The sequence below is a fragment of the Ornithodoros turicata genome, chromosome 1 (genome assembly GCF_037126465.1).
Source record: "Ornithodoros turicata isolate Travis chromosome 1, ASM3712646v1, whole genome shotgun sequence".
In the NCBI taxonomy this organism is placed as follows: domain Eukaryota; kingdom Metazoa; phylum Arthropoda; class Arachnida; order Ixodida; family Argasidae; genus Ornithodoros; species Ornithodoros turicata.
The window spans coordinates 219,089,933-219,115,983 of NC_088201.1; the positions used below are offsets into that span (position 1 = coordinate 219,089,933).

The window sequence follows — 26,051 nt, forward strand, 5'->3', positions numbered from 1 at the left end:
ATTAGTGAGAGCGTCCAGCAAAGCTTCGCTTTCAGGTAGATAACCGGCGACTGCACCCCTGCATGACACTCTACCCGCGCCGTCCTCGACTTCCATAAAGCATGTAGCCCGGCCATTAGTATAACACATTGCACTTCGACGTGCTCTTTGTTCGAGCAGTTGAGGAACTTCAGCAATTCATATGTGATTTCCTCGTGGACTTGCAGAGACGCTCGCAGATCACTCCAGAAAAGTATCGCGTTTTTGCAATCGTAGAAAATGTGCCTGAGGGTTTCTGCTTGGCCGCACAGATCGCAGCTTGCTTCCCGTGGCATGAAGAAACCCTTTGCTTCCATCCACTGTTTAGTAGGCAGTACCTCTATATGGAACCTGACGAAGAAGTCCTTCGTTGCTGTTGGCACAGGAAGATGCCTGATACGTTTCAGGACATCTTGTTGCATCAAGTGCGTGAAAGGTTGTCGGTAGAGTGGCGGTGGAAACACGTTGGACACCGTGTCCCAATACAGCGTCTTCCTGTTCACAGAGGCCAGGTAGTCCCACGAGAAACGCTCCAACAGGAACTTAATGCTCTGCCTTATGCTCTTATAGAATTTTAGCGCGGACGCTTCTGTTGCATATGCCTGGGTGGTGACCATCCACTGCTGAAGGTATCGCGATCCCAAAGTTTGCATAGCAGCTCGTAGCTCTGGGGTCTTTTGGTCTCTGAAGTAAATGAAAAACTGAACCGTGATTTTTAGTTCCAGGTTGATCAAACCCAAACCACCAGATTGAATGGGCCAGTAAGTATTCGTCCGTCGCATTCGCTCAAACTTTGAATTCCACACATAAGTGGCGCAGATTCGGTGGAATCTCTGCGTAGTTGTTGCATCAATGCAGGTTGCTTGAGCCGAATAAAGGATGGCTGGAAGAAGGACAGTATTGCAGATGTAGGTGCGATGCAGGAGTGACAATTCCCTCCCTCTGTACGGCTGCAGTTTTCCCTGCAGCGCGTTCACCTTGTTGTTCCATTTCTCTTCATCAGTTGTGTGCGGATCCAGTTTAACACCCAGGTATTTTCCCAGTTCCGTTGAACATTCGAAGCCCATAAATCTATCTGGCGCACTGTCCCATTCTCCGACAAAAGCGCATTTCGACTTGGCGATGTTTACCGCAGCTCCGGATGATTGACAGAAGGCCTCGAAGATAGCGAGCGTTGTCTTTATCTCTCCAGAATTTGAGCAGATAACTGCAATATCGTCAGCGAAAGCTAAGAGCTTGATTTCCTGCTGCGCTAGATTCATTCCGGTGATTTCCTTGTTCTGCAGGATGAAACGACAGAGCGGTTCCAGGTAGAGTGAAAAAAGGGCTGGAGATAAAGGGCAGCCTTGACGAACCGATTTAGTGACACTGAACTTTGGTCCCACGTTTCCATTGACGATCAGCTGCGCTGAGATGTCATTGTAACAGACTTCCGTCCAGCGCTCGAGGTCTTCCCCTATGCCAACCCATCGCAGGAGATCGAAAAGAAATTTGTGGCGTACCCGATCGAACGCTTGCTTCAGGTCGACTTGAACAATGGCTAGTGGAGTTCCCGTCCCCCTAGCTGTTTCACATACCGTTCGCATTACATGAAGGTTACTTGATATGGACCTGCCCTTCACGCCGTAGGTTTGGTGCATGCCGATTATCTTACACAGCAAGCCGTCCAGACGTCGCGCTAACACCTTCGTCAATATTTTGTAGTCTGTGCAGAGTAGGCTTATCGGCCGTAGCTCTGACACTGTTGGTGCTTCTTCGTGGATAGATTTCTTAGGAATCAGCACTGTGTAGCTCTTCCTCATGGATGGTGGCATCAAACGTCGATTTTTGATGTCTTCAAAAACAGCTTCTAGTATGGGCGAGAGTTCTTCCACGAATGCTTTATAGAAAGCCGAGCCTATTCCGTCGGGTCCGGGCGCCTTGTTCCGTGGCAACTTCCTTATAGCGTACTTAATTTCCTTTTGCGTTATTTTCCCTCGAACTTTCTCTCTATCTTCTTCTGTGGCCTTTGGCATATGTTGAAACAGCTCTACATTGTCCCCGGTAGCAGGGTCGTCCCTCTTGAACTGATTTCGATAATGCTCGTGTAGTGCGGCCTCTATTGTCGGCGCATCTTGATGCACGATACCTTCAACACGTAGGCTCGAAATGTGATTTCTTGTAATTCGCTCTCGTTCGTGTAAAAGGAAGACCTTGGTTGGAACCTCATCACGCAGAGTTGCCTGAACGCGACTCCTGACCTGAGCTCCTGCGTATCTCTCCCGCATCCGCTTTAACATTTCTTTCTTGATTTCTCGGATGTCCTCACCGAAGCGTCCAGGATGCTCTTCCTCCGCTTTGAGTATCGTCCTGAGGCTGTCCTTCAACGCTTCCATCTCCCTTTTCCTTTCCATCGATAGCTTCTCCGCACGCTCTAAGGCCATCGCGCGTATTTCTTGTTTGAAAGTTTCCCATGCGGGGGCATTCGCTCCTTCTCTGTTCAGATTAGAAATCATTTGTTTTATATCTTGTCTGAACTTCCCGTCTTCCAGGACGCTCTCGTTCATTTTCCAGGGCAGTTTACGTTTCGTGAACTGTCCCTTTTTACCTGCTTCCAACTCTGCTATGACTAACGCGTGGTCTGTAAAAGCCATCGGCACGACGTTGTACTTCGCATCCTGAAGGTGAAATTCTCCGGAGATATATATTCTGTCTAGTCGCGCATGGGATGTACCTTGCCAATGTGTGTATCTTTCTGTAGTCCCCTCTTTTCCGATTGCTACGTCTTGAAGGTCGTGTTCATGTAACAGCCTCTTTAGTTCTTTCACACTGCTATCCGTCTTATCTCTCTTGTATGTGCAGTCCTCCTGTCTACAAACACAGTTGAAATCGCCTGCGATAATAATCTTGCTGTTTGTTCTTGCGAAGTGGTCCATGCTTGTTTCAAAAAACTGTTTCCGCGTGGCGCCTTCGTTCGGGGCATATACGCTTACAATCCTAATCACGTCTTCCTTCCAGATACAGTCCACGCTTGCTACTCGACCGTTTTCTTCTAGATCACTGTCAATCACCGTAATATTTCTGTCCTTCCTTATCATGATTGCAGTCCCAGCACTTCCGTTTATGCCCGATGCATGCCGCACGATGTACCAGCACTTGAAAGCATTTACAAGTTCTATTTCTTGTTCTTTAGACGATATCTTCGTCTCTTGTATGCAAGCAACATCGATTTTTTCTTCTAAGAGAACACTTCTTAACCACGCCTTCCTTTCTTGTCTCACTAAGCTGTTTACATTTAACGTTGCAATTTTCAAGTGTCCATTCATGTTTAAAGATTTCCTATAGGAAGCTTACTTTTGTCTTTCAGGAGCCTCCTTCTTTCTTCCGGTGTGATGAGAGGGGCTGGGGTGTACCGCGATTTCTTGAGGTTGTCCTTCCACTTCAGGTCATTCCTTCCACCGTCAGCTACGTTTCCCTTCCCACATTCTTCAATCAATAAAGAGGTGACCGATTCCGGGATATTTCGGCTATCGTCTTCTTTTCCTTTCACGTTCAGGATACTGCCTTGGTTGACTTCTAATGTATCCTGCCCCTCCATCTCCTTCACCGCCTGTGCATCACACTTCTCTATTTGACGTTGCTTGTCGTCACTGTTAGATTCGGACACATCATCACTGAGCTCTTCGTCTTTCGCCGGAGTGTTTTCATAGGAAACTACGGTTTCCTTATCGCCATGTTGAGTAGCTGCTTCTTGTCGATTACTGTCATCCCTTTCAATATGTCCCTGGTGGTTTTGCGCTGAGGTGTCGCTGTCCCCCTCAGGGCGTGGATGAAGCGCTGCTGTGTCTTCAACGTCCATCATGTCCGCCACTGAAGCATCCTCTACCGCCGCCCTGGTCTTCGACGCGTACGTGCTCACGCAGTCATCGGCATCATGGCCGAACCTTCGACAAGCCTTGCACCACGATGAGCTGCAGTTTTTCCTGAAGTGGCCAATTTTTTTACACCTGAGGCATAGAGGTGGTCGTCCAGGAATATCCACTAGAACTTGGCCTCCCAGAATCCTCATGATATGAGGTATACTCTCGACGGACACCCCATCACGTAGCACCATAGAGACCCGGCGCGTAGTCGTTTCCGCACCTGCAAACGCAGTTGAACGCCACTTCTCCCTTTCGATTTTTTCAACTTTACCGAAGCCGCTGAGTGCGTTGACTACTGCGATGTCTGGAATATGCATAGGAAGCCAATGCAATGACAAGTGAACGTCTTTTTCATTCGGGTCGATGATTATGCACTTCTTGTTCTTCACAGAGATTTGCTTCTTGGCGACTAATCTTTCTTTTGGCAATCTGGAGTGCAGCGTCAAAGCCCACACATGATTGTAAAGGTACGCCCCAAACTGGGCCACATCTTCCTTGTCGATAATTGACAACACGCTTTCCGCGAAGTCATCCGCCCGATATGGTCTCCCAGAGGGATCAGCGTGCAGAAATACCGTGTTGAAAGAGATGTTACCTGTGGGCAGTGTGGGCAGAAGAAGTCTGTAATTGTCCGATGACGAATTTGCCAAAGAGTCTGTTGTAGAATCCCGGCTAGTGTTAGCCGTGTTAGGGTTAGCTGCTCCTGCGGAGCTCATGATTTCCACAACCTTTCGCTACCGCTGCCGGAAGTAGAATCACCACCGACGCCACATACGTGCACTTTGCAGCGTATTGGGCAAACTATAACAGCGTCCCATTTAAAGAAAGTATACGAATCACGTGGATGGCTCCCTCGAACATCTCTCTTCCGAATAGTGATATACTTGATGAGGCATACTGAGACATTGCGTGTTCTCCTTGCAAAAGGACAAATTTGCGTCGGGCGGGAATCGAACCCGGGCCACCCGCGTGGCAGGCGAGTATTCCACCACTGAACCACCCAGGCCACATATGTGCACTTTGCAGGCGTATTTGGCAAACTATAACAGCGTCCCATTTAAAGAAAATATACGAATCACGTGGATGGCTCCCTCGAACATCTCTCTTCCGAGTAGTGATATACTTGATGAGGCATACTGAGACATTGCGTGTTCTCCTTGCAAAAGGACAAATTTGCGTCGGCCGGGAATCGAACCCGGGCCACCCGCGTGGCAGGCGAGTATTCTACCACTGAACCACCGACGCCACATACGTGCACTTTGCAGCGTATTGGGCAAACTATAACAGCGTCCCATTTAAAGAAAGTATACGAATCACGTGGATGGCTCCCTCGAACATCTCTCTTCCGAATAGTGATATACTTGATGAGGCATACTGAGACATTGCGTGTTCTCCTTGCAAAAGGACAAATTTGCGTCGGCCGGGAATCGAACCCGGGCCACCCGCGTGGCAGGCGAGTATTCTACCCCTGAACCACCGACGCCACATACGTGCACTTTGCAGGCGTATTGTGCAAACTATAACAGCGTCCCATTTAAAGAAAATATACGAATCACGTGGATGGCTCCCTCGAACATCTCTCTTCCGAATAGTGATATACTTGATGAGGCATACTGAGACATTGCGTGTCTTCCTTGCAAAAGGACAAATTTGCGTCGGCCGGGAATCGAACCCGGGCCACCCGCGTGGCAGGCGAGTATTCTACCACTGAACCACCGACGCCACATACGTGCACTTTGCAGCGTATTGGGCAAACTATAACAGCGTCCCATTTAAAGAAAGTATACGAATCACGTGGATGGCTCCCTCGAACATCTCTCTTCCGAATAGTGATATACTTGATGAGGCATACTGAGACATTGCGTGTTCTCCTTGCAAAAGGACAAATTTGCGTCGGGCGGGAATCGAACCCGGGCCACCCGCGTGGCAGGCGAGTATTCTACCCCTGAACCACCGACGCCACATACGCGCGCTTTGCAGGCGTATTGTGCAAACTATAACAGCGTCCCATTTAAAGAAAATATACGAATCACGTGGATGGCTCCCTCGAACATCTCTCTTCCGAATAGTGATATACTTGATGAGGCATACTGAGACATTGCGTGTCTTCCTTGCAAAAGGACAAATTTGCGTCGGCCGGGAATCGAACCCGGGCCACCCGCGTGGCAGGCGAGTATTCTACCACTGAACCACCCAGGCCACATATGTGCACTTTGCAGGCGTATTTGGCAAACTATAACAGCGTCCCATTTAAAGAAAATATACGAATCACGTGGATGGCTCCCTCGAACATCTCTCTTCCGAGTAGTGATATACTTGATGAGGCATACTGAGACATTGCGTGTTCTCCTTGCAAAAGGACAAATTTGCGTCGGCCGGGAATCGAACCCGGGCCACCCGCGTGGCAGGCGAGTATTCTACCACTGAACCACCGACGCCACATACGTGCACTTTGCAGCGTATTTGGCAAACTATAACAGCGTCCCATTTAAAGAAAATATACGAATCACGTGGATGGCTCCCTCGAACATCTCTCTTCCGAATAGTGATATACTTGATGAGGCATACTGAGACATTGCGTGTTCTCCTTGCAAAAGGACAAATTTGCGTCGGCAGGGAATCGAACCCGGGCCACCCGCGTGGCAGGCGAGTATTCTACCACTGAACCACCGACGCCACATACGTGCACTTTGCAGGCGTATTGGGCAAACTATAACAGCGTCCCATTTAAAGAAAGTATACGAATCACGTGGATGGCTCCCTCGAACATCTCTCTTCCGAATAGTGATATACTTGAAGAGGCATACTGAGACATTGCGTGTTCTCCTTGCAAAAGGACAAATTTGCGTCGGCCGGGAATCGAACCCGGCCCACCCGCGTGGCAGGCGAGTATTCTACCACTGAACCACCCACGCCTTTCTTTTTTATTATTAGTATTTTTGCAGTTTTGTAATAAAAGCACTAAGACCGTGGAGGCACCCCGCCGTCCACTTTGGCCGAAGCCTTCAGACTTGTGCAGCGTTGTTTGTCCGGTGGCGGTATTTCCCTGCTGTGCTATTCGTGACCCTTTAGTTCGCTGAGCGCGGATCCGCATCACTCAGCTTTCCTTGGGGTTGTCTTCTCTTTCTTCATTGTGTCGAAGAGTAACTTCAAAGCGTCTGTGAGAGTGTCTGCAGCATCTGTGCGAGCGACCAAAGTAGCCTCTATCCAAGCAAGGGTACCCATGAAGCAGTTCCATGGCGTTTTTGGATTCACTTTGCAGTCTGCGATGGCCATACGAAAGCGCCATATTCCATGGAGTACACTTACCACTAGCGTAGCTGCAGCGTCGTTCTCAGAATAGGCGTCGAACACCAAGTACTTCAGGGACATCCAGTCGATGTTTACATCGAGCTTCGTATGCAGTCGAAAATCATCCCAGAAGTCCCTGGCTCTTTTGCACGTTACGAATACATGGAAGAGAGTCTCCTCTGCTCCGCACAGGTCGCAATTCAAAGACCACGGCACGAAGAACCCTTTTTTCCGAAGCCACACTTTGACTGGCAGTACCTCGCAATGGAATCTGATGAACATATCCTTGGTGCCCGTTGGAACGGGGAACCTTCGAAGCCTCCGAAGGACGTTCTCAGCCAGTGACGAAAGGCCGGGGTGCCGGTACAGGGGGTCTGGTAGGACAGTCTCTATAGTGTCCCAGTAGAGATTCTTCTTTTTCACTGTACAGTGATACTCCCAGGAAAATCGCTGCTCGAAGAATCTGACTGCAGCAGCAACCTCTCGGTAGAAAGCTCTTACATGTTTCTTTCCTAGGTAGCATCCCGCTAGCACCGTCCACCTAGATAGGTGATCTCCGCCGAGCGCTTGTAAGCCACTTCTTAGGAATGGGTCGGAGTTGTCTCTAAAGTAGAGGAAGCGTTGGACCTTCATCTTAATCTCCAGATTGACTAGCCCAAGTCCCCCTCTCTTCAAACTCCAGAAGAGGTTGGTTCTTCGCATCTTCTCCATGGGGGAATTCCAGACGAAGGTGGCGCAGGTTCTGTGAAACTTGTTTATCATCCCGTTGTTATATCTACTGCATTGTGCTGTGTACAGTACAACCGGATACAAACTTGAATTGCAGATGTAAGCTCTGTTGAATAAGGAGAGATAACGGCCATGCCAAGGTATCAACGCTCCCCTGAGGCTGCTAACTTTTGTGCTCCAAAGCTGATCCGTTGGCGTTCGTAGGTCGAATGGGATACCCAAGTATTTGTCTAATCTTGTAGTCCACTGAATACCGAGGAACACGGAGGGTGTTTCATTCCACGGCCCCAGCCATGCTCCAATGGTCTTCTTGAGGTTTACCTCTGCACCGGATAACGTTGCGAACTCCTTGATGGATTCCATAGTCTCATCTATTCCCTCTCTCGATGTGCACACCACCGCAACGTCATCAGCATAAGCCAACAGCTTGACGGTCTCTGCTCCAATCTGCAATCCTGTGATGCGATTGTTAGCCAAAATATTCCGGCACAGCGGCTCCAGGTACGCTGCAAACAGAAGGGGAGAGAGTGGGCAACCCTGACGTACTGAAGTATGAATGTTTATCGGAGCGCTGACCTTTCCATTTATGACAAGTCTGGTGCAAATGTCCGTGTAGCACACTCTTATCCAGTTTCCTAGGTACTCTCCCACCCTTAGCTTCTTTAAAACTTCCCAGAGGAATTGATGATTGACGCGATCGAAAGCCTGTTTCAGGTCCACTTGGAGGATGCCAAGTTTCACAGCCAGAGCTTCCGCTGCTTCACATGCTGTCCTCATGATGTGCAAGTTTCTTGCAATTGATCTCCTTTTCATTCCGTATGCTTGGTGTAATCCTACAACCGTGGTTAAGCAGGCTTCCAGTCGATTCGTTAGGGTTTTCGCCAAGATTTTGTAATCTGTACATACCAGACTGATCGGACGGAAGTCATTCACCGTGGGCGCTTCACCCTTCTTGACAGTCCTCTTCGGAATGAGCACGGTGTAGCTTTGTCGCATAGATGGTGGCAAGAGCTTGCGGGCTGAAATATCGTCGAACACTCTTTTCAGGATAGGTGATAGCTGCGTTGAGAACTTCTTGTAAAAGAGAGATCCAATACCATCGGGCCCCGGTGACTTGTTCCGGCCCAGTTTCTTGATTGCCTTTTCTATTTCTTCCACCGATATTGGTGAGTTCATTACCTCTGATAAGTCCTCTTTGACCGCCGGCAAGTTTTCCAAGTATCGTAGCGTTTCCGGCGAGTCTGCTGGGGGTTGGGAAGTGAAGAGCTGGGTGTACGTCTTGTGGAACGATTCTTGGATTTCCTGTTGGGTTTCTACGGTTGTCTCCCCCACTTTCACGGACGTTATCTGGTTTTCGCATGCCCTTTCCTTTTCTCGCAACAGGAACACCTTGCTAGGCTGTTCCTCTCTCGACAATGCATTCAGCCTGCTTCTAATCTCTGCTCCTTTGAAGCGTCTTTCCATGATGCAAAGTATATCTTTCTTCACCAGCTGTATATCTTCTTTGTGACCACCAGGATTGATGCTCTCCTCTGAAACCAGTGTGAGAAGATCCTGCATTAAGCACCTGATTTCTGCCCGCTCTTTGTGCTTTTTCACTTCACTGAAAGATATAGCCTTCTTCTTGAGGGTTCCTTTAAACATTTCCCACGTAACAGCATTAACTTCATTGGTGGTCCCATATTCTTCTATAAGTTGGTCTAGTTGTTGCGTGAAGTCTTCGTCTTCTAAAATGCTCTCATTGAGTTTCCAAGTGCTTGACCCTGTAACTTTTGAGGGGGTTCTTCGTCTGTTGAAATTCACCTCCACGCTTACCAGTCCGTGATCAGAAAAGGCAACTGGGGTGACGAGATAGTTTTCGGCCATTGCTATCCAATCTGCCGACATGTAGATCCTATCCAGTCTCGCGTATGATGCACCTTGCCAATGAGTGTAACGAAGAGTATTGTCGGACTGTTCTTCCGCTACGTCAACAAGGCTGAAGTCTCTCAACATTCCCTTCAACTCTGCCACACTGGGATCGCTCCGGAAAGTATAGCTGCAGTCCTTTTTGCCCGTCACGACATTGAAGTCCCCACAAAGAATAACCTTTGCTGGAATGTCCACAAAACTTCTCAGGTCACGGAAGAACATTTTACGGTCCTCGCTGCTATTTGAAGCGTAGATGCATAGAAGTCTAATTAGGTTTCTGTGTATGAGAAGGTCGACACACGTGAACCGTCCTCCTTGGTCTAAAACAAGATCAACTACGGTAAAGCTTCGCCGCTTCCTTATTAAAATCGCCGTTCCAGCACTGCGCCCGCAGCCTGCAGAGTGGTAGCACCAGAACTTCTGCTTGAAAAAATTGACAAGTTCGTTCTCCTGGTCCACTGTCGAAATCTTTGTTTCTTGAATGCATACAATATCGAGCCTATGCTCATCTACTGTTTCCATCAGCCATTGTTTCCTGTTTCGCCGGATTAAGCTGTATGTGTTTAAAGTTCCTACTTTAAGCTTTTTTTCCATCATTGAAGGCTTTCAAAAGGACAGCAAGCGTTCTGTTATGTGTCGGTAAAGTGCACATCGTCAAGCTGGGACGTCCCGATCTCTTCCAGCGCAAATTGCGGTCTCATAGCATCAGCCTTCTTCCAGCGGCTTTCTGATCTCGCGTCTCGCCTCTGTTCTTTTAAATAGTCTTTTCCTATCGTGTTCTGTTTGTCGCGTCTTTTACGCTTCACCACTTTTCCCTCCACTTCGACTATATCCATATCGCTGTCATCCTTCTGGCTGCTATCATCATCTTTGCGAACTATCGCTGTGTCTGTGCTGATTGGGGTGTTATCTTGTGTGACGTCCTTTTTCCCTTCCTTGTCTTGTGCATTAATCTCTTCGCTATTTCCTGTTTCTTCATGGTCCATCAAATGTTCCACATTGATTTCATTCACCTTCGGTTTTGTCTTGCTTGCGTAAGATTGCACGCAGTCATCTGCATCGTGTCCGAAAGTCCTACATTTTCTGCACCACGTGGCCCTGCACTGACTGCGAATGTGCCCGATTTCTTTGCACCGCAGGCAGAGTGGCGGTTTTCCAGGCACTGCTAGAAGAATAGGGTCGCCTCGTATATAGATCATGTATGGTATGCGGTCAACACTGTAGTTTTCATTCAAGCGCAGCTTTACAGTTCTGGTCATGGTTTCTATTCCTGCAAACTCCTCGCATTTCCACTTCTCCCGAACTATATCCATAACCTCGCCGTAGTCCGACAAAGCCACGTTGATTTCCTCGTTCGGTATCTGAGTGGATATCCAATGTAGTTTTATTGATACGTCCTTCGAATGTGGGTCCACGACGATACACCTTTTCTCTTTTACCGTTATTTCTTTCTTTCTGAGAAGACGTTGTTTCTCTGCCTCGTTGTCAAACGTGATAGCCCACACATGATTATATCTGTAAGCTCCTATAGCACGGATCGTCTTCCGTTGAACCACTTCCTTCAACGGTGCGTCAAAATCCAATATCTTGTAAGGCTTAGCAGACGGGTCTGCGTGCAATAGAAGAGTTGTAGCAGAAAAATTACCTGCGTTTATGGTGGGCATGATTATCCTGTAGTCTTTTTCGGTACCACTAGGCCTAAGTTCATCCCGGCTCGAAGCCGTTGTCACCGCCCGGAGCGAGCTCATCCTGCGTCCGTACCTCTCGGTGCCCGGAACCAGAATCTCTGAACCACCCACGCCACATACGTGCACTTTGCAGGCGTATTGGGCAAACTATAACAGCGTCCCATTTAAAGAAAATATACGAATCACGTGGATGGCTCCCTCGAACATCTCTCTTCCGAATAGTGATATACTTGATGAGGCATACTGAGACATTGCGTGTTCTCCTTGCAAAAAGGACAAATTTGCGTCGGCCGGGAATCGAACCCGGGCCACCCGCGTGGCAGGCGAGCATTCTACCCCTGAACCACCGACGCCACATACGTGCACTTTGCAGGCGTATTTGGCAAACTATAACAGCGTCCCATTTAAAGAAAATATACGATTAACGTGGATGGCTCCCTCGAACATCTCTCTTCCGAATAGTGATATACTTGATGAGGCATACTGAGACATTGCGTGTTCTCCTTGCAAAAGGACAAATTTGCGACGGCCGGGAATCGAACCCGGGCCACTCGCGTGGCAGGCGAGTATTCTACTCCTGAACCACCGACGTCACCTACGTGCACTTTGCAGGCGTATTGTGCCATAGCCTCCTATATTTGAGAATGCCTGTTCAACGGCGCCGAGATCAAAGAGCACCGCCCATCCAATCCGTTTCCGGCGCCCACCGCAAGGGGCGCTGCCTCCCTAGGATACTGCGCTGCGATTGCCATGCTTTTCTATGAGCGGTGTTGCATCGCGAAACTAATTTTATGTGGCATATTTTCGACATTTTAATACTGCAACGCAGACTAGGGCTTACGATAATTAGTTGAGAAGTTGATAATAGAAAAAAAAAATAAGCGCTAGGTTATTTTCGAGGGTGTTTAGTGATGAAAGGCGCAAACGTCGGAGCCGCAAAAAATATCCATTTTCCGGCAGTAAGATGTTTCACGTCGAATTGTAGCTGACGCTATGAAGCAGGGGAGATTATGTGAACATGTTGTATTGTGACTAGGGAGTGAAAAGGGCTGATGACGACGGATTTTAGTATGGATGCCCCGAGATCTGAGCGAGCTTCACGAATGCACAGATCATCATAGTGCAGCGGTGTAGACTATATACGCATAGAATGTGCGACGCAAAAATGACAGTAAAAATACAAGCAAACAAAATACAGACAAATTATTTATTCGGTTATATATATTCGGGTTATACTCCGCCCCGCTTGTTATCGCATTTCTTTATAGTTTTAGTACCTTCGGTGAGAGGGGCTTGGAGGCGAAAAAGTTTGCCATGTCATTCTTGTCAGTTACTCCGAGAGCAAAATTTGTGAACAGTGTGCGGAAAAACTTGGTAAGCAACGCTTCCAGAAGCTGCCGGTTATGTCAAGGAACAGAGCATTTTAATACTTCCCGCTTATTTAATATTTCAGTAGCATATGCTCCACATCTGCTTTAAGGGGATGTTTCAGGTTCCTCCTCTTTGCTAGCATCACTTGAATGTAGATTTTCAAGCAATGTATTTGTTTTCCAATGTATTACCTTCCTCGTAATGCTTTCTATGCCGGAAGCATTTTAAATAAAAATGAATAAATAATCTCATGGTGGTGGAAAGCAAAAAGTACAAGAATAAAATAAAGCCGTTTGCAATGCTGCCAATGCATGCTCACGTATGTGTGCTTTTGGTCACGAACAGGTGCGCTATTGTTCGTATCGCACATCCTCTGGCAGAGAAGCCCATTTGCATGTTGAAGCCGTTTTCATGAAGTTAAGTCTTTTGAGAAGAAGTACTTGCTTTAGGAGATTTAAAATGATTTAGCCAAATAGTCCCGGGGGATGAGCAACCGCGGTATATTGATCACCCGCTTCTCCTTTTTCTTTCTTTTTTTCTTTTTGTCCGGCGCAGAATAACTGCACCTTGACGTAGCGGAAGATGCTGGTACAAGAGGGCACCACAGCAAGCAGCCTGCTTCTTTGTAAAGATCAGCTTTATTATATTTCTTGAAAGAAAGAAATAAAGAAATCAAAGCGCGGAGTTAACACCATTTCGTAATTCCTGGAGTAGTTCGTTACAATAATGTGTACACATGTACGCATGCAACAGCAGCTGTCAAACCTGTAGGCCACGTATTTGCGCATACAGTTCAAAGCAAGACGCAACTGCAATTTTACATAATGTGAGGAAAAATACACGTATGACACCAAGAGCGCCGGCAGCGTTGGGTTCTCCACTTTTCAATTAGGTTTTTGCGCAGCTCAGAATCAATATCCCGAGCAGTCGAATTTCTTAAAAAATACCTGATTTAATATTAATAAATTTCCCAATCATCCATCCCAGTACTGGCAGTCGTCAACGCATATTACTACTAATTGCGCGAGCGCTCCATAGCATTTGCATTGAGGAGAACCCTAGGATGCGAGCGCCCCAAGCGGCGCGGTGCAGAGGAGGATAGGGGAGGAGGTTGAACGGGCGCTTGGAGGAGGAGTGTCGTTGGGAGGAACCCGAGAGGTCTGCCTGCCTGATTAGGCGGCATGTTTCTCGGGAAGGGAAAGATGGTGGAGAGGAGGAAAGGGTGAAGTGGAAGACCGAGCGGAATCCGCTCGGGGGGAGGATAGCTGCGTCCATGGGCCGACTTCAGGGGAACTGTGCCGGCATACGCCTATTACACATCTGAGGGAAACCCAGGAAAAACCCCAGACGGCACAGCCGGCCCGCGGATTCGAACCGCGGACCTCCCAGTCTCCAAGCGCACGCGTTACCGCTGCGCCACCGGAGCTGGTGAAGAACGGGCGCTTCGAGGCGAATGAGCAGGCATTCTCAAATATAGGAGGCTATGATTGTGCAAACTATAACAGCGTCCCATTTAAAGAAAATATACGAATCGGGAAAACGTAACATCCTGTGAATGCTCTTCTCAATCACGACAAAGTCTAGGATGACTCAAATCTCGATCAGGTGTCACGCAACAACAACAAGCAGCATTATCAAAGAATCGGTTAACGTTTTCCACTTTCCGATATGTCTCTGTTACTGTGTCATGCATTTGCATAGGAGTACGACGTTTGGAAGTAAATAACCCAGTGACAACAATCACAATAAAATAGAGGTGTTCTATACACACACATTTCCAAACTTGTGTTGCGCATTGCGACAACAGCATACAACGAATCGAGAAGCATTGCATGACTACGTATTGCGGTTACCAGCTGTGATGGTTTCGAAATAAAAATAACAAAAAAAAGGCATAAAGACAAGAGGTATACTCACATCCTTTCAAAGTTGCGTCGTCGATGAAGGTCTGATCGGTCTCAGTCGTCGACAGCTAGCTTATAAGACCCTTCATTTTTGTTTTATTTCAAGGGAAGGAAGGATCACGTGAATGCATCGTGGACAGCTTCTCCTTTCGCAGGAGCAGCATGTGAAATGCGATACCTCTTGCCGACGCGCTCGTTTTTCTTCTTCTTTTGGTATGATAACACAACCGCGAAACACCCGTCTGGCTTTTTCCAAACGCTCTTTGGGAACACCAACCACACACACACACAAAAAGAAACCGTTATCGCCCTCGCAAGATGAATTTTCGACTGGTGGTATACGCTGTCTGCCACGTACGAGCTTCCAGCAGTGAGTGTGCCACGTAAGAGCCAAGTGATGTGAGTATTTCAAACCATTTCTTGTGTTACAGTGTATCTTATAGCTAAATGAAATGCGGGCATGTATTTGTTTTAAATTCTTTTTATTGTTTCGCTCAGATGAGACAGCAGAGACATGGTAGCCGATTTCGAAAGAGTGATACCGTAACCGCTGTGCTTTCCATTCCCAATGAGTCTTGCAATATTGTACACATTGCCGGGACATCGTTCTATTACTTGCCTGGGTTCGAAGCTTATTTCACATAGCTTCGAGCACTCGAAGTTATAATAATTGTGCGCGACATTTGCTTCTTTCAAGCAATGCCATAGTTGACGTGTATCATTTTGCGACAGATTTACTCCGTATCCGAGGATGCAATAGCTTGTGCAAGTACTGGATGATCTCCTTGGCCTTGATATCATCAGGCTCCTGTTTATTCAATATCGACGGAATAGTGCTTTCCCGATAGGGAACAAGCTCGTATTTCTGCATTATTCAAATGCCGATTGCTTTTGCGATGCTTTTGCCCGCTAAACTTGAAACGAGACCTAACAAGGGGGGGCAACAAAAATTGCAAAAACCCGCCGGACTGATGAAGAATCCGTTTAACTTTCTTCACATCTGCACGGTCTTGCCTGGAAGCCAGTGTCCTAATGGGTGTTGCAAAAGGCTGCAGTTGCTTTTTAACTTTCGGCGGTACATCGATGTTTCCTTTGCAGAGGTTCATACAAATCTCCCTGATTGTTCGTAGCTGTTCCCTGCTGGCATGTTGAATCAGGTTGTAACGGTCTTCCCCTGTCTTTGCTTCAGCGATCATACGAAGGAAACGAATGTGTTTGTTAAGCCTTTTCATGACCTGTATACGATCTGTCTGTGATCATCCGGGAAAATGTTGGTCCACACCTTATAGTGATCGTTGCTCTGTTGAGACAAGTCGATAACTAAGTATGAGTATGGTTTCTGACAGGCATCTTTATATATCGTGGGCAACAAATCATTTCGCCCGAAAATCTGCCTGGACAGCATACGCAGCTGGTCTGTAGTGCGTGGTGAACGAAATAAAACGAGAGCCGTGCTATTGAATTGTATTGTGCGATACAAAGGGTCGTTGACGAACAGGTATTGCGAGATGAACACAGCCGTGATTGACAGGTGGTGACACCCAGCGATATAAAATTTGCAGATTTCTTTGAGTCTTTGCCGGTCGGCTAAACAGTCGTCAAATATAAATAATGAGTGGCTATAATTCTCCGGATCTGCAGGGATGTCTTGACTGAAATTTACTTCAGGAAGAGTATCGAATACCGGCTGCTTATAAAGATAGATATACCATATTTGCTTGAACGGTTTGTCAAAGAGGACAGCTCTGTGTTTAATTAGTCGTGCCACGAAGGTGGATTTCCCACTTTGACTAGCCCCTGAAATTGACACCGAGGCAGGCGTCACGAACCTAAAAGGTGCTATCACTGTCATTTCGTGCAAGGGAATGAAGTCTGGTCAAGATACGTTTCGTTAGATAAACAAGTCCGTGCTTGCAAACTGCAGGGAAAAAAAGCAAACTGCAAAGGTAGGTTCGACTGCAGAGTTGACGATGTAAAAAAAAAAAGAAGACTCCTCAAGGTTGCCATGCTGGCAACTTCTTATATAAGAACTGTCTGACGCTCAGCTCCTTCACTCTCGAACCTCCTTCTGAGGAGGTATGGTGTTCAGAATGATGAAATATTTTGCAGTGTTCTAACATGTGCTCCTTTTGTTTTCAGTCGGTCCAACGTGTCCGAAGGATCATCGTCGTCATCATTGCATCAGTGTACAAGTAAGCATCATGTCTTCGTCGATCTTGCATAAACTTGACAAGTTAAAGAAATGTGGAGAGTTTCAAAAAATGGCGACAATTCCTAAAAACATCAAATATGATGTGGTTGATGTTAACAAAATTGAAACGAGGTATGGCGAGGCGGTCTACGTAGAAATTATGAAGGATCACGAGCACGTAAAGGTGTTCCTTCCAGCTCGGTTTCATAAACTAAGCACTCAAGACATCGAAGACATGAGGAACACGAGCGGACTCTGGATGGAGAAGAAAGAGCGAGTTGGAAAAGAGGGGAAACGTCTTCTTTCGCCAGACATCGTGTTCGGTCAATCCGAGTAAAAAAATAAAAAGAAATGGTGACATGCCACCTTTGTCCTCCGGCCGATCGGCAGCACTACACAACAGCGCTGGGACTTCAAGTTCATCTGGCTAACGTTCATAACCTTGCAACACCCTGTATCCCATTTTGTGAGACACTCTGTACGCTCCGCAACTATACCAACCGCTATGAGCTTCATCTACATGACAGAGACGACGACGGGCAGGATGTCAGCACATTCTTTCATGAAAACGGACGCTACCTTGCCGGTGTACTTCGACATTTCGGATTTCCGTTACGCTTTTATGTTTTGCTGAAGGCGGAACTCGGTCGACATACGCCTGAGGATGAGATCATATTTGTCACTCAATTTATTCCTTCGAGTGTGCATACGCTGTGGTCGGAACGAGACGTAGAACGTGCTGTCATTGAAGTAGGCACTGAAGTCACCAACAATTTAGAAAAGCTTGAAATGCAAGGGTCGGGATTTTTCTTATTTCGAATTCACGCCTGCATTCTTCATGTCGGTCGTCTCGCGCCACAGCTCATTGGTTGTACCGACTTTGAATTGCCAAACGAATTGAAAAAAAAGTGTCGGTGTCTTCCGAGTGTCGACCTTCACGAGGATAGTGAACAGAACATGTGTTTCGCATTTTGCGTACTTGCCGGTCTACATCCTGCAAAGGGTTCTTACAGACGCAGAGCTTCATCCTACAGGTCATACCTGTCTCAATATGTATTTCCAGAGACGTTTCCTGTAGCGTTCCCGAAAGATGTAGAAATGTTTGAGAAGCAGAACGATGTGAGCATTAACGTGTACGGTTATGACAAAGGTGAAAAATATGTTTACCCGATTAAGGTTGTTGACGACCAGTGCAAGAAGCATGTCGATCTACTGCTGATTGACTTCCATTTTGTACTCATTAATAATTTCAATGCTTTGTTCACACCACCTGGTTATTTTCACTGCAAACGGTGTACGATGGGTTTCACCACCCCGGGTGTACTCGCCGATCATCTACTAATGTGTAAACAACAAAAAGTGTCCAAGACTATTTTTCCAAAGAAGGGTGAGACACTGTCGTTTGCCGGAGAGCATTTGATGTCGGAAGTTCCCTTCTACTGTGTATACGACTTTGAGAGTGTACTATCACCGTGTTCGGGAGGCGGGAGTGTCTACGAGGAACACATCCCTTCATCCTTCTGTCTCCTCGTCATACGCTCGTGCGATTCGTATGTCTTGAAGAAACATATTTACCGTGGTGCAGACTGCGTTTCCGTTTTCATGGAACTATTGCGTAATTTGCATGATGAGCTGTATGCGATGTTGCACGAGACTGTGCCCTTGCAAATGACCCCAGGAGACGAACTCGAACATTCTGAAGCCACTCACTGTAACATCTGTAAAGAACCATTCACTAAGAAGCAGAAAGTGCGAGACCATGATCACGTAAGTGGAGAATTTCGCCAATCATTGTGTCAGGGATGTAATCTGAAACTGCGGATACCACGGAAAGTGCCCATCATTGCACATAATGCCAATTATGACCTCGGATTCATAGTAGCTCATCTGCACCTGCTTCGGAAGACAGATATCAGAGTGATAGCCTCCAGTTGTCAAAAGTTTAAGGCTATAGACATTGGTGTGTTCCGCTTCATAGACTCGTTAAGCTTCCTCAATGCTAGTCTCGACACATTGACGAAAAATCTATGTGACAAAGGTGAATCTAACTTCAGGTGTCTGCGTCAGTTTTTCGTAGAGGAGGACTACTTCAGGTTGGTTGTACGTAAAGGGGTTTTCTGTTATAACTACGTTACCTCTTTTGAACGTTACGACGAGCCCTGTTTGCCATCACGTGACCAGTTCTTTAACCAACTGAACGGATCAGAAGTGAGCGAGGAAGATTACCGCCATGCGCAAAATGTGTTTGAAAAATTTCAACTGAAGAGCCTGGGCGAGTACTCGGATTTGTACCTTCTGACGGACGCATTGCTTCTGGCAGACGTGTTTCAAAACTTCCGAATATGGGCGTTGGAGACGCACAAAATTGAACCACTTCATTTCGTGTCACTCCCGGGACTAAGCATGTCTTGCGCACTAAAAATGAGCCGGATTAATCTGGATTTAATCCACGATCCCGATGCCTATCTGTTAATTGAACGGGGCCTGCGTGGTGGTATGACCCAGTGTTCAACGTGAATGGCCACTGCAAATGTCCCAGGGACAGATCAGTACGATCCCGCAAAAACCAAAGACCATAATTCATTACATGGACATAAATGGACTCTATGGCACAGTGATGCGTGAACCACTCCCATTCGGAGACTTTGAATGGCTGTCACCCGAAGAGGTTGCAGGTTTAGATGTAACCCTTGTTGCAGATTATGCAGACGTTGGTTATTTTTTAGAGGTAGACCTGGCCTACGTACAAGAGCTCCACGAACGACATAAAGATTTACCGCTCGCGCCCGAAAAAATGAGCGTCCCGTATGAGTTGCTTTCAGATTATCAGAAAGACCTGATGAAAAAATTTAACCTCCCACAGCATGATATAGAACCGAAATTACTCCTTACACTGCTTGACAAGAAGAAGTATTTTCTTCATTATCGCAGTCTAAAGTTGTACCTACAGTTGGGTCTTCGGCTCGAGAAAATTCACCGGGTGCTCAGGTTCAAACAAAAACCATTCCTGCGATCCTATGTTGACTTCCATCATGAACTACGCAAGCAGGCAACCAATACCTTCGAACGTAACCTGTACAAGTGTTTAATTAACTCCGTATATGGGAAAACATGTATGAATGTACGAAAGTTCGTCGACTGTCGCTTAGCAACTTCCGAGGAGCAAGTGTTGAGATTCTTGCGTAAACCGAACCTCAAACAATTCAGGGCTCTAAGCTCTAACGTAGTCTTGTTTCAGTTCGCTCAATCGATAATCCGTATGCGACAGCCTCTGTACCTGGGGTTCACTATTCTCGAGCTGTCTAAAGTCATGATGTATGACTTTTATTATAACAACTTGCTTCGGGTAGCCCCGGACACAAGGCTCTTGTATATGGACACAGATTCTTATATCGTGATGCTGAGCGATGAGAAGGCCCTTGCGGAGCTCGCCGATACCCACCTTGATACATCTGGTCATTCTTGTGATGACTCGATGTATTCTACGAAAAACAAGATGGTGCTAGGAAAATTTAAGAACGAAATGCCCCACGACCACATCCTAGGGTTCTGTTGCCTGAAACCAAAGCTCTATGCACTAGACCTCCATAGTAAAAGACGATACAATCGTGCTAAGGGGGTGAAACAATGTGAAGCCCAGAAGTTGCATTATTCAATGTACATAGACTCTCTTAAGCTTGGTGAAGTGTACAAAGTTTGTCAGAACCTCATTGTGCGGAAGGAAAATATAAATAAAAGTGTATGTGTTACGAAAGTAGCTTTAAATCCCCTAGACACAAAGCGTTTCATTTGTGAGGATGGTATCCACACGTTACCCTTTGGGTACGCATCCAATGGAAAGATGTAGACAGTTTTTATGCATATGTTGCCCTACCTGGCTGTTGTTGTTGTAATGCTGTTTTTTATATATATATATATATAAGATTGTGCCTGTAACGACATGGAAATAAATACAATTTTATTGTGTCAAAGTACACTGCAACATGACATGTTGTCTGTCTTTCTTGGGAATTGCTTCCGTACAAGGACGGGTACCAGCTTGTCGTTCAGTGTGAAGTTCGTTGACGAAAATCTCTGAGTGCACTCTCGGAGCGAGAATCCACAAGCGAGCATGCTGCCTACATACAGGCAGTAGAGGCCACATGTAGCTGATCCATAGCCCTGAAGTCTTTTCTTGTTATAGTAAAATGACCTGGTAGGATGAATGAATTGGTAGAATTCTTTGTAGACGGGCTGAATGCCGTAACTATCAAAATACGTAACCACATTGTCACCGGAAACATAAGTCATGGTCCAGTGTTCACCGTTACTGCTCCTTGGAGCTGTGTTAATCACATAAATCCCGGGTATGGCTTCCTGTCTTGCGATTTCATTGCATGCAAAGGTTCCCCGAAACAGTTCTCTGGTGCAGTAGTGTCTACTGAATGCTGCATAGAACTGCCACTCCTCCTTGTTTATTTTTCAGACAAATTTCACTCGTCTGTCTTTGTTGATTTCTAGCACACGTGGTGTTTCGGATACAAACAACACCGTAACTGCTTCTGTTAGATTGGCAGCAAACATTAGGGTCAGACGAACGTTGGCTTGAACAACAGGACAAAGAGCATTCACTTCTGCATCTGGAGTCAGATGGTAATAAAGCATAAATGTCTCTTTTGCATACGCAGCTGGAGCTATTGGTATATCCTTGCGTTTTAGTTTGTGAAGCAGGTGTATATAGGCTTTGGAATAGATGTCTCGTTGGAAGTCGAACTCATCCGTGTACTGTTGTCCACCAACGTCCAGTAGTGCTCGTTTTAGTTTGAAGTTCTCAAGCTTGAATGGGTTTCGTGGTCTGCTACCTTGGTAGGCATCGCTCCTGACCATCAATACTGTTAACTTGGAGGGAACTCGCTCGCTGTACAAGTCGTCAAATATCACCTGAGATTGGTTAGGGGCGATGGTTCTGTACTTAATTTCCAGTCCTCGGAGAAGGTATACTGCAGGTGTTGTTTGAAGTCTTCGTTCTATACCAACAAGTATACTCGGCGATAACTGAACACGTCGGAGATAGAGCACGATACGTGAAAATTCCACAGTGTGCTTTTCTGTTGCACCATCAGCTTGCAAGAGACGAAAATCATCCGACGCTTGACGTAGCACAACTCGAATGTCGGTTCCTTTAAGAATGAGCTTCTGTTGTTGACATATGTCGCTGAAGATTGGGCTGTACATGTCACACAGTGCCGATCCTCTGGTTCGCTTGTAACGAGCGAAAACTCCTTTTGAATCAGATGTGGGAGCATATACCTCACTCGTGCCTAAAGGGTCTGGCTCCTATAACATTGCTGAAAGGGTGTGTGTCTGAGTTACATTGTTGGCATTCGTAATGATGTCCAAGTAGGAACGGTAGCCATAATGTTCGAAACTCGAAACCAAGGTTGAATTCAGGTAGATATGTACGTGTTGAAAATATGATGAACCAAACGCTTGGACAGGTATGACTGCATCAGGTGTTGTTGAAGTGCTTGTTGTAGTTACCGCTGGATCTCCATTCTTTCGAATGATCTTGCACTGAATATGCAAAAAGCTGGATTGAAGATCAAAGAAGCCCCCACCGAGTCCCGGAACATTGTACTCGATCACTCCGCTTGATGTCGGAGCAGATACTGGGAAAAACTCGACGTATTCAGACTTCTCCAAAGCAAAATTTGTAGGTGGAAGAGAGAAGAGTTCCAGCTGGTTTGTAGTACACAGACAGGAATCTTTATGCACTACTGCAATAGACATTTTTTTTTTCTGTCAAGTAAAGAAGTCAGATTTCCTCCGCTTCTCCGCAGGTCGAGCTTTTTTAACGGCCTTGCGTTTTCTTCCTTTCCCTGTGAGTCTCTGAAGTAACTCGTCACGAGTTTTATGCACTGTGCGGTCTACTCCTTTCTTGACGGCTTCTCGAAATGATACTCCTTGCTGGACTTCCTCGGCTATATGTCTTCCAGTATCAAGGAGCTTTCTCCCAACGTATGGCGCTACCTTCTTGGTCAGTATGGGCAAGAAACCCCTCAATACGTCACCAAATATGCCTCCTCCAATCTGATAAAGCTCGGGAGCAGTATAGTGGGGTAGATGCTCTCGCTTTCCTGCACCAAAATGTGCTATGCAACATGGTGGGTTTGTTATATACATTTACGTAGGTGGATCGTCAACCCGACACGTCCAGAGCCAGAAATGAATGGAATGAAATCACCTATCTCGTTTGCCAACTCGATTTGAATGGTTGTCAATTCCTTCGCAGATACATATTTATAGTACAGGTTTGTGAATAAATAAGACATCACATCATTCCTACCCTGGACCCTGAATGGTATCGATCGAAGAAGTGGTGCTGTCACGTCACCCACAAATTCGTTCTCGATGACATCGCAGTATATGAAAATATAGTTTTGAGCAGGAAATAGACAAACGTCTCGTTCGGCGACTGCATAACTTGAGAAAGTTGTCCTCTTTACGAAGCCCAACATCAAAGCCAAATAAGGATGAAAGGTCACATAGCCATCGTTCATGCGTTCCAGGTGACAAATTCCGTTGTATGGGTTACATACGAGGAGACGAGCATCTTGCGACAAATGAAGTTTTGTTCGATAGGCATGGTTAATGGAATTAACGAGGTCCTTCCCCGACTCGTAGTAGCCTTCTGGAACTTCATACTTTACTGTTCGTGAACGATAGGTAACTATGTTAATCGTTTCTTCCGTATCCACCTGGTATTTGAGTAGCTTCACGGGTGACCCTCTGTCCAACTCTCCACAGCCGATTATCTTTTCAGCCATGCCAAGCTTAGCGGCAAGAGTTGCGCTAATTTCCAAACCATAGTTCAGAGGAAGTTGTATCTCATAATGACCGCTACCACGTATAATTCTTGTCTTATGCTGCAATGTTTTGCTAAAAATTGTCTCAAAGACAAGATAATGTTTTCATTAGCGTTGAACTTGACCTTTTCTGTTGCTTCAATCGTAGAACCAAGGAATGTCGTTTCCGATATACTATTGACTGTGTCAGTTACATTTTTAATCGCAAAAGGGATGTTGATTTCTGTTAAAGCGGCCTCCCACCTACCCTCCAACATCTGTGGATGGGCTAGCTTTACTCGGAACTTGCTCATTGTGTTGTCGGGAAACACATCCAAAGATGCATTTGAGAGCAGGTTCACATAGAACTGGTCAACCATGTTTTTTTTCTCTTTTTCTGATGAAATTTCTACGCGTACGCTTAATTTATATCGCCAGAAAATGCGTTGACGTTGTCACAGCGAAACTAGCGTGCTGCGGTTTGAAACCGAAATTACAGTCGGTCAATAGCTTGAAACCAGAGGGCATCTGGCAACACCTAGGAATTCGAAACTGAAACCAGAACTACACGTGGAGCAACCAAGCTTTGCGTCCATTCATTTAAAACCGAAACCGAAACTACAGACGGCCAAAGCTTGAAAACTAGAGGGCGCTTGGTGGGAACCGAAACTACCTGGCGCTCTGACGGGGCAACCAAACTAGGTGACGGACTGACGTCAACCCGATCGGAAAAATACTATTAAATGTCATCAGATGTTATTGCCTGTTATTAAATGTCATTTGTGTGTTATTACATGTCATTTGCGTGTTATTACATGTCATTGTGCGTTATTACATGTCATTGCGTGTTATTAAATGTCATTAAACGTGCATCTAGGTGCCCATCAAACACTATCGACACGTGAGTTCCCATTGTTTACCCGAGTTAACCGTTACCTTATCCTGGCGCCGCATGTTATTGAAACCTGGGAACCCATTGTTCACACTATCGATACATGATTTCCATTGTTTTATGATATATCTTATCGTGCGTGTGCGTGTCGCATGTAACCTGAGCGGCCCATTGTTATAAGATCTTATATATACCACTACTCTCTTCCGAATAGTGATATACTTGATGAGGCATACTGAGACATTGCGTGTTCTCCTTGCAAAAGGACAAATTTGCGTCGGCCGGGAATCGAACCCGGGCCACCCGCGTGGCAGGCGAGTATTCTACCCCTGAACCACCGACGCCACATGCGTGCACTTTGGAGGCGTATTTGGCAAACTATAACAGCGTCCCATTTAAAGAAAATATACGAATCACGTGGATGGCTCTCTCGAACATCTCTCTTCCGAATAGTGATATACTTGATGAGGCATACTGATACATTGCGTGTTCTCCTTGCAAAAGGACAAATTTGCGTCGGCCGGGAATCGAACCCGGGCCACCCGCGTGGCAGGCGAGTATTCTACCACTGAACCACCGACGCCACATACGCGCACTTTGCAGGCGTATTGGGCAAACTATAACAGCGTCCCATTTAAAGAAAATATACGAATCACGTGGATGGCTCCCTCGACCATCTCTCTTCCGAATAGTGATATACTTGATGAGGCATACTGAGACATTGCGTGTTCTCCTTGCAAAAGCACAAATTTGCGTCGGCCGGGAATCGAACCCGGGCCACCCGCGTGGCAGGCGAGTATTCTACCACTGAACCACCGACGCCACATACGTGCACTTTGCAGGCGTATTTGGCAAACTATAACAGCGTCCCATTTAAAGAAAATATACGAATCACGTGGATGGCTCCCTCGAACATCTCTCTTCCGAATAGTGATATACTTGATGAGGCATACTGAGACGTTGCGTATTCTCCTTGCAAAAGGACAAATTTGCGTCGGCCGGGAATCGAACCCGGGCCACCCGCGTGGCAGGCGACGTCTTGAATTATTAATTAGGACGTCTTGAACAAAAGCCAGATACCGATATGGGGGACTGTCCTAGATAAAATTTACACCACGTTTAAAAATTTTGAAACACACACGTGTATTAAAATATCCATCCCTGAATTTTGACATGCAAATGACAAATGAGCGAGCAAGCATCCTCGCTACTCACCTTTTTGGTGTTTTACGTCGTTTAAAGTGCCAATTGTTGCGCCCACCACAAGCGCCACATTCGCGTTCACCTAAAATTGCTCCTCTGTTGAACTGTCCTTGTCGGCTCGCATGGC

The 26,051-nt window shown here is 46.4% G+C and overlaps 13 non-coding genes across 13 annotated transcripts; all 13 read right to left on the minus strand.

Moving 5' to 3' along the window:
* Positions 1–5,094: 5,094 nt before the first annotated feature.
* Positions 5,095–5,165, minus strand: Trnag-gcc (transfer RNA glycine (anticodon GCC)). Its single transcript has one exon. It is a non-coding gene; the product is annotated as a tRNA-Gly (tRNA).
* A 167-nt stretch (positions 5,166–5,332) lies between these two features.
* On the minus strand, positions 5,333–5,403 carry Trnag-gcc (transfer RNA glycine (anticodon GCC)). Its single transcript has one exon. It is a non-coding gene; the product is annotated as a tRNA-Gly (tRNA).
* A 168-nt stretch (positions 5,404–5,571) lies between these two features.
* Trnag-gcc (transfer RNA glycine (anticodon GCC)) lies at positions 5,572–5,642 on the minus strand. Its single transcript has one exon. It is a non-coding gene; the product is annotated as a tRNA-Gly (tRNA).
* Positions 5,643–5,809: 167 nt separating this feature from the next.
* Positions 5,810–5,880, minus strand: Trnag-gcc (transfer RNA glycine (anticodon GCC)). Its single transcript has one exon. It is a non-coding gene; the product is annotated as a tRNA-Gly (tRNA).
* A 168-nt stretch (positions 5,881–6,048) lies between these two features.
* On the minus strand, positions 6,049–6,119 carry Trnag-gcc (transfer RNA glycine (anticodon GCC)). Its single transcript has one exon. It is a non-coding gene; the product is annotated as a tRNA-Gly (tRNA).
* Positions 6,120–6,287: 168 nt separating this feature from the next.
* Trnag-gcc (transfer RNA glycine (anticodon GCC)) lies at positions 6,288–6,358 on the minus strand. Its single transcript has one exon. It is a non-coding gene; the product is annotated as a tRNA-Gly (tRNA).
* A 167-nt stretch (positions 6,359–6,525) lies between these two features.
* Trnag-gcc (transfer RNA glycine (anticodon GCC)) lies at positions 6,526–6,596 on the minus strand. Its single transcript has one exon. It is a non-coding gene; the product is annotated as a tRNA-Gly (tRNA).
* A 168-nt stretch (positions 6,597–6,764) lies between these two features.
* Trnag-gcc (transfer RNA glycine (anticodon GCC)) lies at positions 6,765–6,835 on the minus strand. Its single transcript has one exon. It is a non-coding gene; the product is annotated as a tRNA-Gly (tRNA).
* Positions 6,836–11,821: 4,986 nt separating this feature from the next.
* On the minus strand, positions 11,822–11,892 carry Trnag-gcc (transfer RNA glycine (anticodon GCC)). Its single transcript has one exon. It is a non-coding gene; the product is annotated as a tRNA-Gly (tRNA).
* Positions 11,893–12,060: 168 nt separating this feature from the next.
* Positions 12,061–12,131, minus strand: Trnag-gcc (transfer RNA glycine (anticodon GCC)). Its single transcript has one exon. It is a non-coding gene; the product is annotated as a tRNA-Gly (tRNA).
* Positions 12,132–24,994: 12,863 nt separating this feature from the next.
* On the minus strand, positions 24,995–25,065 carry Trnag-gcc (transfer RNA glycine (anticodon GCC)). The gene has a single exon. It is a non-coding gene; the product is annotated as a tRNA-Gly (tRNA).
* Positions 25,066–25,233: 168 nt separating this feature from the next.
* Trnag-gcc (transfer RNA glycine (anticodon GCC)) lies at positions 25,234–25,304 on the minus strand. Its single transcript has one exon. It is a non-coding gene; the product is annotated as a tRNA-Gly (tRNA).
* Positions 25,305–25,472: 168 nt separating this feature from the next.
* Positions 25,473–25,543, minus strand: Trnag-gcc (transfer RNA glycine (anticodon GCC)). Its single transcript has one exon. It is a non-coding gene; the product is annotated as a tRNA-Gly (tRNA).
* Between the last annotated feature and the right edge of the window lie 508 nt (positions 25,544–26,051).